We start from the raw sequence: 16,486 nt of genomic DNA, 5'->3' as shown, positions 1-16,486 counted from the left end.
TAAAAAGAACGATTGGTTTACAGTTGAAGGGGAGGTGTTTGACGGTAGTTACGTTGAAAATAAATTGATATTTAGTTAAGAGAGACGGGTACCTTCAAATCGAATGTGTGTGTTTAACCAATCAGAATTGATTTTCCATAATTGATCTGTAGTTGTGTCCAATCAATTTTCAATTGCATTTCATGGAAATTGTATACAAAAGTCGGGTTCAATCGGAAACAAAGTTCCATTTCAGGATTTTTTCACACATTGTTGTTTCCAATCAAAAAAATTTCATTTATTTTAATTTGTGGTATCCTATAAAACACAACTTTACTTTTTAAGAACTTAAATCTTCCAGTTAAGTAAAATTCTACACGAAAGCAATCGCAAAAACGAATGACCAAAAGTTGTTTGTGTAAAAATAGGAAGTATTGCCGATATAAGTAACAAAAGAAAAAAATTACATCAAGTAGTATCTCTGCACGTTTTCTCATCAAGTAATTTGAAATTTTTGTATGTTATCAATAAAAAACTGTTGGATTTTGAGTGGTTACTCAAATTCTTTGGTTTTGATGCAGATTTGAGAGAATAGCTTGAAACTGATGAATTTTCCAAAGGAGATCTTTAGAAATCTTATTCCAAAACCTGATCATGCAGGATTTTGGATTTTGAAAACCGCTAAAGAACTGAAGAAAAAAAGAAGTTTGCTGGGGAATTTTTACAAATATGGGAATCGGGTAAGGAATAAAAAGAGATTTTGATAATTTATTGTAACACTTTTTGATTACTTTCAATTGTTCTAAAACAAATAAAACTTCTTTTCTAGTCACGTGTGGCTCAGCAGTAAGTTTATAGCTTTGATACTCAATACACAGTTCAAAAGTAAACTCTTTGATTGAGTAAGTTTCCCTAAATAAACATTTACTTAGTCGGAGAACTCTATTTTGGACAACATAGACGTCCAAAAATTTGTGAAAAAAGTAAGAATCACAACTATTTCATCAATAACGAAATCACAAGGTATTTTTTATTTCTTGTAGAGGAAATTCAAATGTTTTTAAATTGACATTTTTGGTTGGTTGATTTTCTTAAATGGAAAATTCTAGAATTTTCTCTATAGTTAGAAAATTGCACGGGTGGTGACGTCACTTCTATTTAACGAAGGGCGCCATGACCATAAAAGGGAAATTGCGTGGTTGGTGACGTCACTTCTATTTAGAGAATGACGTCATGACCATAAAAGGAAAATTGCATAGGCGGTGACGTCACTTCTGTTTAAAGAATGACGTCATGACCATAAAAGGGAAATTGCGTGGTTGGTGACGTCACTTTTATTTAAAGAGTGACGTCATGACCATAAAAGGAAAATTGCATAGGCGGTGACGTCACTCACTTCTGTTTAAAGAATGATGTTAGGACCATAGAAGGAAAATTGCGTGGGTCGTGACGTCACTTCTATTTAAAAAATGACGTAATGACCATAAAAGGAAAATTTCGTGGATGGTGACGTCACTTCTAATTAAAGAATGACGTCATGACCCCAAAAACAAAAATTGCGTGGGTGGTGACGTCACTTCTATTTAAAGAATAACGTCCTGACCATAAAAGGAAAATTGCGTAGGCGATGACTTCACTGTTAGTATGAATACGCTCATTTTAGTGGATTGAATCATTAATTTTGTTTGCCAATCAGAAACAGTCAATTGAATTATACTTTACAATTTTATCATTCGTTACTTCGCGAAAAGAAAAAGTAGATTTTTTTTCAATTGGTACTTTAACTTTTAAATTTGGAACATTTGCAAAGTCCCAGCTTAATTTGTTTTAGTTATTGCCTGCCCTTAACCGAAACGAGAAAGTCAAATGTGAGGACTGTGGTCAAGAATACAGGAGATCTGATGCTGCAAGACATAGGAGGAGATGTGAAAACTAGGAGGAACATAAGTGCTCCAACTGTCTTTTTTATACAAAGAAAAAAGAGGAGATGGTCTATCATATGCCCAAGAAGCATGCTCAACCAAGTTCGAAGCAGTCAACGATTTGTACTTCTTGTGAACAAGAGTTCCCAACTTGCTACTCCCGAGGATGGTGAGAAACTGTAGGGGGAACTTAGTGCTTGTCAACTATTTGTGGTGGATACGGAGATGGAAATAAGAGACAAACGGTATTTAACTTCCAAATGTTCAAGTTATATACTAAAATTATGAAGCAGAAACTTGAAGAAATCTTCAACAAGCTCCATTCTGCCGCTAAAAACAATCTTGCTCTGGGTTTTGTTCTTCGAAAATTTGAGACTCGTGAGTATCGATTTTTCTACGCCCATGAAAACAATACTTTGTTTTTAAAAATCCCACTCACTGCGTACGAAAGCGGATTTGATAACAATCCAAGGAAAAGTCGAAAAATTTGATATTGTGGAACAATGTACCCAATAACGCCAGAACACAAAATGGAGATTCAAGTTGATCACAAATCTGACAATTTCTATGCTTTGCTCAAAAACATTCCAATGGGATGTCCGGACTCCGTCTTACCCGAACTTTTACTACGACATACGCAAGTGAATTGTCTTTTATCTAACAAAACCAAGGAACCATACAAAGATCTTTTGCTTTTGTGTCTTTTCCGCGCATTGACCATATGTACATTAATGGACCCAATGATCTCGACTCTCACACTAATAGATTTATTACAGAATTCATAACAAAGTCTGGTTATGATTCTAAAAGCTTTCGTGGAGTTTCAGTAGAAGACTTACATGTTGTCGAGGAAATTTTGAAAAGAAACATCTTTATATACAATTTCGATATCCAGGAAAGTGGTTATGTAGTAAAATAGCTCGACAAAGTATCGGAGAATTTGTTAAAACAGTTAAACTACTGAGATTTAACAATTATATTATTCATACAAATGATATAGATAATTTCTTCAAGTGCTTTCGATGTCCTAGCTGTGACACGTTTTTCCACAAATCGGACCACTTAAATCAGCATCTCCTGAGATGTAAGGATCGAGTGAGACATATCTACACAAAGAACGTTTATGAGCTTCGCGAAATCTGGTTTGAAAATTTTAGAAGGATTCAGTCTTCCAGTTTCTGAAGAAAACAAACTTTTTTTAAATAATCTAGCTATGTTCGATTTTGAGTCCATTTGCGTTCCTACAGAAGAACTAAAAGAGACGCAAACTACAACCTGAATTGGAAAACATGTTCCAATTTCAGTCTCTATATCATCGAATCTGATTGGTGAACCCATCTTTTTGTACAAGAAGGATCCACAGAACTTGATAATCGATTTTGTAAGCAACCTCGATATGTTGGCTTAGAAAGCTAGAAATGAGAACGAAGTTTCAAGATACTGAATTAGCTGTCAATGAAAGAATGAAAAAAAACTTTGATCAGCTAAACGAGCGAGGTAAAAATTATTCAAGTTACAAATTTGAGTACGAATACGAATGCATTGAAGATTCGGAAGAAGCAGATATGTCAACACAATTCTTGCGAATTCAGAAAAATCAACACATCAAATTGAAGCAACATCTGGAGAATATGTAAATACTTTACATTTTTTAGGATTTATTAGTGGTAGATATGATTTGAATTTGATCAAGTTCTACCTAATTTTCTATTTGATTCGCGATAAAGAACTAGAAACATCAGTCATCACAAAAACAAATGATTTTATATCTTTCAAGTTTGGAGATGTACAGTTTCTTGACATAATGAAGTTTCTGGGTGGAGCAACAACTCTGGATTCTTTTCTCAAAGCTCATAAGGCTAGCGAAACGAGAGGATTCTTTCCCTATGAGTGGCTAGCGAAACGAAAGGATTCTTTCCCTTCCAGACAATTTTGAGTTTCCCGAATTGCCACCGTATGAAGCTTTCTTCAGTAAACTTAGAAATAGTAACCCTCTAGACAAAGACTTCAATGATTATGAAAAGCTGAGAAAGAGTGGGCTTGACCAGCAATAAGCACTGAAAAAGCTTCAAGTCAAGATTTTGCCTCCATCTGGTTTGGATAATTACAATTACTTACGAGAAACATGGAAGAAAAATGGAATGACTGTATTCAAAGATTTTTTGCAGTGTTACAATAACAAGGACGTAGTTCCAATCCTGGAGGCCATGCAAAAAATGACTCAATCATAACAAGGGAATTGATATCTTGAAGCTTGAATCCACACTTCCAAATCTAGCAAACATATGTCTTTTTAAGTCTACAAATTACAAGTTTTATCCATTTTGCGAAAATGATAAAGACTTGTGTAAAAAATACGAGAAGACATGACCGGTGGATTTTCCGTTTTTATTCACTCAAAAAGCTGTGGTTGATCAGAAATTTATCAAATGTTTGTAAATCAATCGTTGGAATTGATGCAAGCCAGCTGTACCCTTCTCATTGTGTCAAGATTTGCCAATAGGACTGTACACAAGATGGGAGTTTGACATTGATATGCAGAAGTTCAAGGCTAGACATAATCAAACTCGCAACTTTGAGAGTACAGTCATGTCTTTTTACCAGCAAACAAGAACAAATTGTAAAATTGAGAGCTTTTTTAAATCTGGAAAACAGAAAAAAATCGACTGTTTTAATGTGGACGGTTATTGTGATCAGTGTAGGACAGTGTTCGAAGCAATGAGATGAAACTACCACTTCTGTTCTTGTCAAGAAGCTCGTCCCTCCTTAACAGACCAGGATATTGAATGAGGAAAGAAGAAGAGAGAGATGGATGATATGAGACGGGAATACAAAAAAGGAAAATGATACAAAGTTGAAAAAATGTGGGAATGCGAGTGGTGGGATAGTTTCAAAACCAATGAAAAGATCAATAATTATGTCAGAACCCATTTTCATTGCAGGAGATCTCTTTCTACAAACTCTTTCAAGCGCAAAAAAGATGGATCACTTTTTGGCTATGTACAATGCAATTTGGTTGTCCCAACTTTCCTCCAATTTTCAAAAATTTTGAGGTTGGAAGAAATGATATTGGAGACTAAATGAAGAATTATTCAATCGAGAACGAAATGTTAAAACTTCCTCAGAGAATGCTGATATCTAGTTTCAAGCTAGAATATTGAACAGTTATAACTGCTCTCTTCATTTTTTATATGGATTTGGATTGCAGTGCACTAAAATTTACTGTTTTGTTCAATATTCTCCACGGAAATGCTTTAATAATTTCGTTCAGTCAGTGGTTGATGCTAGAAGAGAAGGAGATGAAAACCCTTTGTCAGGAGTTGTAGCAAAAACTATGAAGCTTTTAGGTAATGGATATCAGATCATGGATAGATTCAGGCATACGAATACGAAGTAACTTAACGATGAAAAACTCATAAAGCGATCAATGAACCACTGTTTTAAAGACTGAACACATTTGAGAAGGACTTGTATGAAGTGGAGTTGTTGAAGTCAACCATTGAAGACAGAGAAGCCTACATTGTCGGATTTTTCATACTGCAGTCTGCAAAAATGAGAATGTTGAGCTCGACTATAACTTCTTTGACAAATTCTGTGATGTAAATAGGTTTGAAGAGTTGCAGATGGATACAGACTTGCTTTTCTTAGCTGTTGCTGAAGAAAAATTTTACGACTGTATCCGACCAGATAAGAGAGCTGTTTAAAAAAAAATGAGGGAAAATGACTGCAGAGACTCTTTCCTTACCTCGAACTTGTTGCAGTATCCATTTCTTACCTCGAACTTGTTGCAGTATCCATAAAAATCATGATAAACGGGAGCCGGGTTTTTTCAAAGAGGAATTTAGATGTACAGAAGTTCTATGTTTGTGTAGCAAGACATATTGCTGCTATGACAACAAGGCCGATTAGTTCAAATTTAGCAGCAAGGGATTAAGCAAACAGGTTCTAGAAGATTCTGGAGACGGTCTCATGACAAAGTACAGAAGAGTACTCTATGAAGCAGCTAAATTTACACCTACTAACAGAGGATTCAGAACTGTAAATCACATGGTGGCCACATATGAGCAAACAAAGAAAAAAATTAATTGTTTTTATCCAAAAAGACAAGTTCAAGATGATGGAATTCAAACAAAACCACTGAACTTATAATAACTGTTCTGATATAGTATTTTTATTTATGAAGTCGTATTATATTGGTTTTATGATTATAAAAGGTAAATTATTGCGTTAAATTTGATATAAAATGCAGTGATTTATATACTTTCTCTGTAATTTAGTTTTTTTTTTCTCAAAAATTTGGTTTTTCGAAATTTCAGTAGGTTTCAGCATAGAGCATAAAAGCATTTAAAACACCATATAAAACGCTACACCTAATACAACTAGGGTAGTCACCAATTAGATAACGCGCCCGAAACGTTTGCGAAAAAACTAGACATTTCCATACAAAATCCAAAAAAAATTTCGTTTCTCTTACCATTCTCTTACCATCACACAAAACATGAACCTTACCTTTTCTGTTCTCTATCTTAATATCTTGTAGACTCTATACCTAATCTTAATACATAGCATGGCTGACCGAAATCTATGACGTATCCTAATACATGGGGTCAGCGATGCCCCCCACCACTTTAGCCTCAACATCTACTTCTCTGAGATAAACCTAATTGTTGTGATGAACTTATTAAATAGTTTCATGTTAAATGACGTCAAGGTTTTGCTTGTAAAAAGAAGGACCGGGACGAGATTTCAAAGACAAACTCCTCAAGCCGAGATATTCGCTCCCACCACCCCCCCCCCCCCCCCCTGTTACCCCGCCAGAGCCTCCAGCCGTGAAAAACCATTTGTAATTGCTTTCATTTCTTTTTAGTAATTTGTTTTTGAATCCATTTTTCGGTAATCCAGCTTCAATCTATTCTATTTTTTTACCTCTTTTCTACCCTTTTTAGTTAATGTACGTGCCGAAGTACAGGTCAAATTGGCTACCCAGACGGAGCAGGAAACTGGTAATAGGAATCTCAAGGACTAAGTACTGCAGCCCGAAAGATGTCGGAGCCTTGGTTCACTCGTATAGAGGTGCAAAGCTGGCCGACCTTTCCACTACTGTCTCGCGCTTCTTCTTGCAAAAACTGAATTGTTATCATAGTAGCCGGCTTTACTGAGAACTCATCTACGGTTCCAGACCAGTGGTTGGAGATTTTCAAAGAGTTTGACATTTCATAAGTTTCACCCAAATGTGTTTATTATCCCCAAAATCAAACTCATTGCAAATCATCAATTTACAAACAGAAAACTTGGTGCTTCGAAAAATTATTTGTTTTTTTTTCTCATATATTCATTTTAACAATCAAGAATCCGAATTGTTTCCCCCATTGTAAACGTTAATTTTAAAGCTGATACTTTTCGTACAGATGGTATTCACTTTTCTTCCTATAAAAATAAATTTATCAGTTTTTTGCTCGCTCAGCTAACTTTTATATATTCACCATAAAATTTTCCTCCTCGCTGCCAAAATATGGTCGATCAAGCGCACTGCAATATTTGCAAACGCCAACTCCGAAAATGAGGCAAATGGTGTGTCATTTGCAAAGCATACAAATATGTCTCACCGAGCAGCAAATTGTATTTCGATGGGTTATCTTGCATACAATGCACCCCTTAGAACTTTGCAAAACGGTTTATCAACACCAACAGACCACCAAGCACAGCCTCCATCACAACTCAAGAAGAAACTTCACCGGCAAAACCCGAAACAAATGTACTTCCCAATGCAATACAATCTTATCCATCGCATACACCAATCACTACAGTCCCCTCTGAACACTGGAATTTTATCAACCAAGAACTTGAATTTAAAAAATACCACATTTATAAAAGTTTCGAAACCGCGCTTCATAGTTCTAAGCTAGACCAAACCGGTTTCCATTTTTTATAATTACTGAAACAGCAGCTGCTGTCATTAGTAGAAAAAAACCAAACTCTAGCGCCGCATTGAAAGCAGCAATGATTCTCCCACATCTGCTGCTCCCCAAAATTAAATCAATAACAAACGGTTTTAATTCCAAAACTCTGAGCCATCTCATTTTTTTATGGAAGCCTACTAGACGATCTTTTCACTGAAGCGAAAGCTCTACAAATTAGACATCCAAACAGAAGGAGGCGAATTAATTGAGGAAGATACAAGACTCGATAAACTAATGAGTACAGGCAAAATATCTGCCGCCGTTGGCTGCTTTTCAGACAAGAAAACAAAATGGGTACCTCCCCTAGATGAAGTCATTGAAGGAAAAACAGTCCTTAGTATCCTGAAAATATAACATCCCCAAGCCAAAACAGCGAAAAATAACTATTTAACTGACGTAAGTGAAGACACAATGCCATACCACCCCTCTCTATTCGAACAAGTAAACGCCACGAGAGTTCGAAAATCAATCCTGAAACCGCGGAAGCCACGGTCCCTCAGGTCTAGATGCGCGCGAATGGGGAAGGATATTAATGTTCTCCCATAAGAAAACGTCGTACAACATGTGTCGTCTGATACTTCTGGAAAAAATCCAAACGTACGGCTCATTGGTAAAGTTGAGGTTCGGAGAAAACTACTTGGCAAAAAACCACCCAGATCAGATAAAATGAGAACTTAAAAATCTCGGAAAGACTTTCCAATTTTGATTCAGCCAGAAGTGTGGAATCGAATATGCTATCCACAGCTTGGGGAACGAGTTTGAGAAACCAGAAACTGACGTGTCCGGCACTACAACATGCGGCTGGACACGGTTTTGAGATCTACCAAAGGCACAACGCAAGGTGATCCCCTTGCAATGGCTATGTACGGATTTCGGATAATCCCACTAATCGAGCTCCTGCAAACACCAAATATCACCCAAAAATGATATGCAGATGACGGAAGCGCTGCAGATGATCCTAAGAGTCACCGCGTAATACTGGAAAACCTGGATGGCTATGGAAAGGCTTTTAGCAACAACTTTAAGCCTACCAATTGTCATTTCTGAGGAAAAGAAAGACGCCGGGAAAGCGTCATGAAAGTATCCGAAGGCACAAGTATTGCAATGGTAGACGGTTTCAGAGTCCTTGGATCGGTTATCGGAACACCATCAGCATGCAATAATTACGAAAAAGCGAAAATGAAAAGACAAATACCCTAACAAAAAAAATCTTTTAAAAAAATCAGTTCAAAAACGTCAAAACAAATTGCGTACTCTTGCTAAACAAAGGGAGTTGAAAATAAATTAAGCTTTTGAACCAGAACAACTCCGCAAGCATTCAAGAAAATGGATGAAATTGAGAAGCAGCTTATTCCTAGAATCACTGGTAAAAACCATATAACCAATGAAGATCGCATTGTTTTTGAACTACCATTCATAATGGGAGGATTAGACCTTTCCAGTAATTGTGAGTGGTCATGAGCCATTTTTGATCCCTTAGAAAACAGCGATCCAGAAATAGCTGAAACGGAACAAAACCTGATGAATCGAAATATCAAAACTAAGAGACATCGTACACTATAAAAATGCTAAAATTATTGATAGTTGCTCTTCAGAAAAATAAGCTGAAAAAAAATTTAGCATCACAGAAAGGTGCATCGAAAAGCGAGCTACCCTCAAAAAACTACAAATTTTCTCTCAACAAATCAGAGTTTAAAGTTGGTTTAATCTGTGATATGGATGGAAACACCAAACAATCCACATGCTTGACCATGTGGACAACTGTTCTCCTTGACCTGCTCTCTTCACTGCTCCAAAGTTGGACACACTCACCTAAAACCTAATGAAAGTCGTGATACCTTTGCGACACTCCTGGATAAAGTATGCCATGATGTTGAAATAGAGCCAAAACTTCAACAAAAAACTAAATTTTAAAAGGGGCCCGTCCCTTTAGGTACGGTCGTGCACAAACTGGATAGGGCGCATACCAGCATCATAAACATACATCAAAGAACAATATTGCGGGATTAAGTCAGTCAGCATTTAATTCCTTGTCATTTAATGTATTTACTTCAACCGTCCCTCCTCTACAACAGCGCTAATTGAATTGTCTATGATTTGCACCCCGTACACAAACGTCACACGTCACATGATTTGCACCACGTCACACGCAGTGATATGCACCCCGTACACAAAATAAAGCGCTCCTGAGCAGCGCAAAGCTTGTCTTAGTTCTTATATAGTTTATTGTTTCCGAGTAACTTTCATTCCTTTTTTCAGCTATGCGCAGCATTGTCCGAATAGCTGCTGGTGCGGCACCACCAGTGCAGCCAAAAATGAGCGGGCAGAGTCGGCTCTGTTCGACTCCGAACTCTATGTTGGTATTTTGAGTTTTTCTAGTGTTTCATTGTACTTATAGGCGTCTTTCAGTAGTCTCCGTGGAGTTCTTGCGTGCGGGTTGAAGACTATGACATCAAAGACGGATCGGCTAAACATTTAGCCCCATAAACTGTGTGCTTTCACATCTAGTCGAGCGCCTTCCTCAGTTGTGGTTGAATTGTTGACAAAGCTTTCGCCTTGCAACGACTGAAGTTTCCGCTTGATTTCAACATCAAAGCAAACATCGCTCATGAGTTTGGCAAATGTATCTTTGATTTCGTTATGCCTCATGTGGGTGTATCCACCCTTTGCACAGTGAAGGGCGTGGGTGAGGTCAAAAGATTGACCACATGCTTATGTGAGTGGAATGTTGATTGTTTCCCATCCATATTTGAGATAAATTTCATTCCGAAATTCAGATTTATCCAGGTTAAAATTTTATCTGCGATGTGGTAGTGCATTTAACCAATTTGAAGCTCTTTTTTGGGAGACCTGCTCATGTGCGTGCTTTTCATTGCCACTCAAGTTGTTCAAAATGTTAGTTCTCTTTTGGTTTGTTCTTTCGGTTTTAAGTGTTTTAATTTTGAAAATTTTTTTTCTTTTTTCTTGCCAAGATACAGCTGTTAATGGGTCGTATGAGCCTAGGACTGATGATGTTTTAATTGACAATTCTCATAGTCAGAATGTAGCTTGATATTTAAACCACACATTTTCAGTAGCAATAAAGCGATGTCTCTAAGTTGATGGCTGATGTTATCCTTAGCCATTAAATTTGGAATGAGATTTTCCTGCGTTATCTTCTCGCAGGCCTGCTTGTTTTCTGTGGCATTGGGGATAGTTCTAAGTAAAAACCATAATTTTTCTGTACCCCTTTGGTGTAACAGGAACGCACGTTTTGTGGTGATGTTTTTGCGATCTTGCCAAGTTTTTCAGTATTTTATTATGTTCTTCTAACTGAGTTTCTAAGAAGGTTTTACATTCAGTCTCGGATCGTATGACAGAACCAAGTACTCTCGCCCTTTTCTTCATTTCAATTTTGGGAGTTTTGAATACTTTTTTGCCTCCTTGTATTTTTCATCTCTTACATTGAGCTGGCATTTTGATGCCTTTACATGATACCCGAAATGTTTTCCGTGTTTGACAATGTCGTCAAGAACTCTTGGCCGGTTTTTCAAATTTCCGACTGCTTTCCCATCGTCTGCATACCATTTCTGTGTTAGGCTGTTATCGTTGACTAGTTTTATTAAAAGTAAGTACATCGCCAATCCTTGTGTGGTTCCTTGTCTAGATAGAATAACTTTTTTATTTAGATGTTTAGATGTTTAGATGTTTGGATGTTTAGAGTTTGAGTTCTGTATTGCGGTTAGTACAAAAGGGCATGTATTTGCAAAGTATTTGAAAGCCAGGTTACGGTTTAGGTAGTTAAACGCAATTTCTGCGTCAATCAGTATCATTCCATCGGAATCTGTTTTCTCGTATTGCCTCTTAAGCGTACAAAATGCATGTTCGATGCCACATTTTTGGCCAAGGTATAGTTGGTAATTTTATCCAAGTAGCATAATTTTGTTTTTCAAGTACTTTGTGATGATCGTTCTACCTATTTTTCTGCGGATGACTTCGCCTATGCCAATTGGTCGAACTCCTGGGTTTTTATCAAGTGGAATTAGTCGACAGGCATTATATGGTTCAAGAAGCTCATGACTTAGTATTTCTGTCGATATGTTTTGAGCAGTTTTGGATAGTGAGTTTGGTATTTCAACTGACTGTTGACCAAAGTGCGATAGTATGCATCTCCACTCATCTGCATCCAGATCTGAGGGTCCATGACAACCATCTGTTGTCATGGCAGCCTTTCTAATTTTCTGGGCGTATATTTGGTCAAATGTGAATGAGTGGAAAGGGATTGTATCTTCGGAGCACGATGCTATATACTTGCTGTTTACTGGCACTGCGGGAGGGTGTTTCTCGTTGAGGATTTGCTCAACAAATTCACAAGTGACGGTTTCCTCGAGTGAGAGAACTCCATTAGAGGTGTCAGTTAATTTAGCAATATCACTCAATACTTTTCCGGTGCTCCTTAATTTATTAAATTGCTGTGCTTAAGTTTCTTCTTTCTTTTTCTTACTCTTTGCCAAGCGCAGCGCTTTCCCTCGTTAAAAGTTCGTCCATCTTGTCCTTCTGCCATTGCTTAAGCCTTCTTGCTATAGTTTTGGAGTTCAAACCATCGCGCTCCAATTTGGTTTCGCATAGAATGAGGTGAGGGAATTTCACTATTGCGTGCATTGCGTATGAGTTTTCATGCGTTTCAATTACCGAGTTGATGGTTCTATTTAGAGTTTTTATAAAGTTAAACCCAATTCTGTTTCTTGCGAGGAACATGAAGACTAGTTTCCAGTACGCTACTTGGCTGTAGATTGTTCTTAGTTTATGTTTTAGTTCAGGTGTGGGATTTAACCAGGGTTCAGGTGTGGCTGTTACAGTTTCGTTGCTGTTTCCAATGGCAGGATTTTGATCGTTGGTCAAAGGAGCTTGTTGAGATTGAGCTGGAAGGACTTGAATGTCAGTTGTAGTGTTGTCTGTAATCAGGGAGTTGCAGCGAATGCAGCTGAAATTTTCGTCGTTGTCAATGGCTCGGTTAAGGTCGCTGCATTTTACATGCAAGTAGGCTTCGCATGTTGTAAACCAAATTCCACGGCGGACGCGTAGAGGGTTGTTATATACAATGCGTTTGATCGGACATTATTTGAGGAGGAACGGTATCGTCAGATTATCCAGAGAATTTATAAATATTATAGGCAAGAAAATTTGCAAAGAATTCATTATCAAAGAACGAAAAGTGGATGCCGTCTCTGCAGAACGTTTGAGGGGTTAGATTTAAGTTTCGGGCGAAAACATGAGTGTGAATGGATGAACAAATTTATTAATTAAGGTAAACAGTATATGGTTATGAATGATGAATTTGCGATTAATATCATTGTTATTGGAGCTTTGGATTGTTTTGGGGATAACTAGGGTTTTGGGCTGGAACTTGTTTGTAATTAGATTGATTATGTTTTCCCACTTTTGCTCAAGTTCTCGTGGATGCAGCCTATAATCATTAAGCCCGGCGATAATGGTAACTGTATTAAGGCGATTTGGTCTGTATTGTAATACTGCTTCATACAGATCTTGGAGTGAGGCGCCGTGGTAAGAGTGAATTGCAGATTATACCTTAGCTGGTTTGATATATTTTGTCCTTGATGTGCTAATTACAAGCTTCTGTGCAAAGTCAGGGATTCGCCTTGTCTAGAATCGGGGCATCCACCTGAAACACAGACAGCGAGGGCAACGGAGAAGCTCTTACGTAGAAAGTTGAGGGGATGGTTGGGCAATGAATCAAAGATTTTAATTTAAATCTGAGAGTTTAAAAAACCTTCAATCGTTGAAAGTGTGCCAGTCGGTCATGTTTGGAAGTTTGACCATAAATTAGAAGTTTAATCTCGATTTCGAGGACAAAATTAATTTTTTTAAATTTCGATTGAAGCCTGTCATGCTCAAGTATCTCGCGACAACTGAAAATGCAAATAAAACTACACAGCAGATTCGAGTAAGAATCGATGGAAAGTCGGTAGAAAAATAAGAGAGTAAAATTGCTATGCACAATATTACCGGAATAGTTCGACACGAGTAGAGCTGTCTTGTTCCCGACAAAAAATCAAGAATTCAGGTAGAGAAATAAAGAACGATTGACTGGACCAGAGTGACACTTGGGTGGGAGGGTGGACAGCTGAAGCTGCCCAATTGTCAAAAGAGCAAAACTTTTCTTGAGAAGAAGTTACAACTTACTTCTTCGAAGCTTCTCGAATTAAATTTAATTACTTTAAATCAATTCTAGAGTTGCTATACGATTATTATTTATGTAATTCTAGAAATCGAGTCGGTATGTTAGTACTCAGTTTAAATTTATTGAGTGATTTTTATGTGCTTATGTTGAGTTAAGGCGAGTTCTTAGGTTGATCTATCTGAAATGGATCAAAGGTCCTCTGTCCAATAAAAACTAACAGTTCTCTTAAGTTTACGACCCTGTTTTTAATGGCTTTCAAGTAATTCAGGTATTTAGAGACCTGACCATGGGGGCGTTCTTATTTACAGAGTGGGGGTGTTTTGGTAGTGGCCTTTAAGCTGTAAAACGGTTTGTAGTCTCATGTCGCAAGCAAACCGAATTGGCTCCGACCGCATGAGGTAGAAAAACACAAGAGATATTGTCCCTGACTCTTGAGCCAGTTGTTATATGGCCGATTTTTCTTAGCCTCATATGTGACTTAAGTAGGCGACAGTTACTTAGTGTTTTTGTGGCAATCCTGGGTGTTTTTTTACAACATCTTGACTGCGGGATTGAACCCACTTGACACAGCTCCAGGCTACATGCCCTTTCTAGTGTACCGGTGGTACGGTTCAACGGAACGTGTCCACTTTCTGGTTGTACCGCGGTAGCTTTTTAAGAAAGCTCGATACGAGGCCTAGCTAACCGAGTAAGGGGGCCACTAGAGGGACAAAAAATTGGGTAAAAGACAAAATGCGAAACAAAAAACGGCAAAGATTAGAAATAGGAAGAAAAAGCCATAAAAAATTTGAAAAAAGACAGTGCCTTTGGTTTTCAGATTAGGTGGATCAAACCTTTATATTAATTAAAATAGTATATTCATACTGTTTTCAATAAGACCGATCATTTTGATCAAAATAGCAAATTTTCAGCAGGTGCCGGGCACGGGGCGTTGAATGGGTTTTCAGATAGCCTTGCAACCTGTGAGGACCACTGGGAGACTAGACTGAAACAGGTGACCGGGCCGGTGGCAAAGTGTTTCTCAGGACTGGGATCTGAGAAACAGAAGACACTCGACTGGGAAGAGACTACCAACAACGTAGCGAGAGCAGTGCAGCAGCGAGAATGAATCACAGGGATCGTTAAAATTCACTCTAGTCTTTAGGAGATAATTGTAAAAGTGATAAAGCGGGCCCCACAGTTTTGAGGAAACGTTTTTATTTGAGCAGAGCTTGGAAACAGGTTCTACGGACTTTCTCTCGAGAGCTTTAGCAGCCATCGCGCTCAGGGTATTTTTCGACTTAAGTGGGGGCTAGATAGGGGCAGATTAGAAGAGGGCTGGTTCAGATAGAGTCTGATGGTTGGAAATTGTAAAGGAGGGCTTCGTTACAGTAACTATAAATCGATATCAACGATTTAGTTACAATAGATAAACTAGAGTCTCAAAACAAGAGTTGGAACTCAAAGGTACCCGATAATACAGGTAGGTAACCTGGCCGGATCGGTTGGGGGGATCGGAAATAGACCGTTTTTGGAACCCAGTAGGTGAACGCCCCATAATAACGTTAGAAAAACGCGTGACAGTTAGTTACCACACATTTTTTTTGAAAGACAGACCTTGTCGATTTTTCATTTTGAATATATACAATTTTCTCGTTTTAGTGTTTTTCCTTATCAATTTTTACCATTTTTGAGACAGGTTTTAAAGTTCTACGGAGAATTGGTGCATTTGCGACCACAAAAGATTTAGAAACAAGTTGTATATCAACTTGCATTAGATTTAGGATAGGAAGGAATTTTTAGGGAAACTTGATAAAGTTTTGGTAGGAAAATTGGGTTTTGGGAAGTTCTTCACACGAGTTCCGGAGGTGGTACTGGGATGGTGGATAAAGCGTCCAGACACTCGAACTACTGTGGTGGAGAAGTTAACAAGAGTTTTGGAGGCAGTCCGGGGATAGAGATCTAAGGATCCCAACACATGAGTCCTGGGATAGTGATTCAAGGGTCCCAACGCTTGATCTAAGGTTCTCAACACCTGATCTAAGCGTCCCAATACTTGAGCTAAGGGTCCCAGCACCTGAGCTAAGAGTCCCAACATTTGATCTAAGTGTCCCAACACTTGATCTAAAGGTCCCAACAGCTGGGCTAAGGGTCCCAACACTTGATCTAAGGGCCCCAGCACCTGAGCTAAGGGTCGCAACATTTGATCTAAGGGTCTCAACACTTGATCTAAAGGTCCCAACACTTGGGCTAAGGGTCCCAACATTTGATCTAAGGGTCCCAGCACTTGAGCTAAAGGTCCCAACGCTTGCGCTAAGGGTCCCAACACTTGATCTAAGGGTCCCAACACTCGAGCTAAGGGTCCCAACACTTGAGCGAAGGTTCCCAACACTTGAGCTAAGTGTCCCAACACTTAAGCTGAGGGTCCCAACACTTGATCTAAAGGTCCCAAGACTTGTGCTAAG

This window comes from Symsagittifera roscoffensis, chromosome 7 (assembly GCF_963678635.1).
Source record: "Symsagittifera roscoffensis chromosome 7, txSymRosc1.1, whole genome shotgun sequence".
NCBI classification, from domain to species: Eukaryota; Metazoa; Xenacoelomorpha; order Acoela; family Convolutidae; genus Symsagittifera; species Symsagittifera roscoffensis.
Note: the sequence above shows the minus strand (reverse complement) of the source record.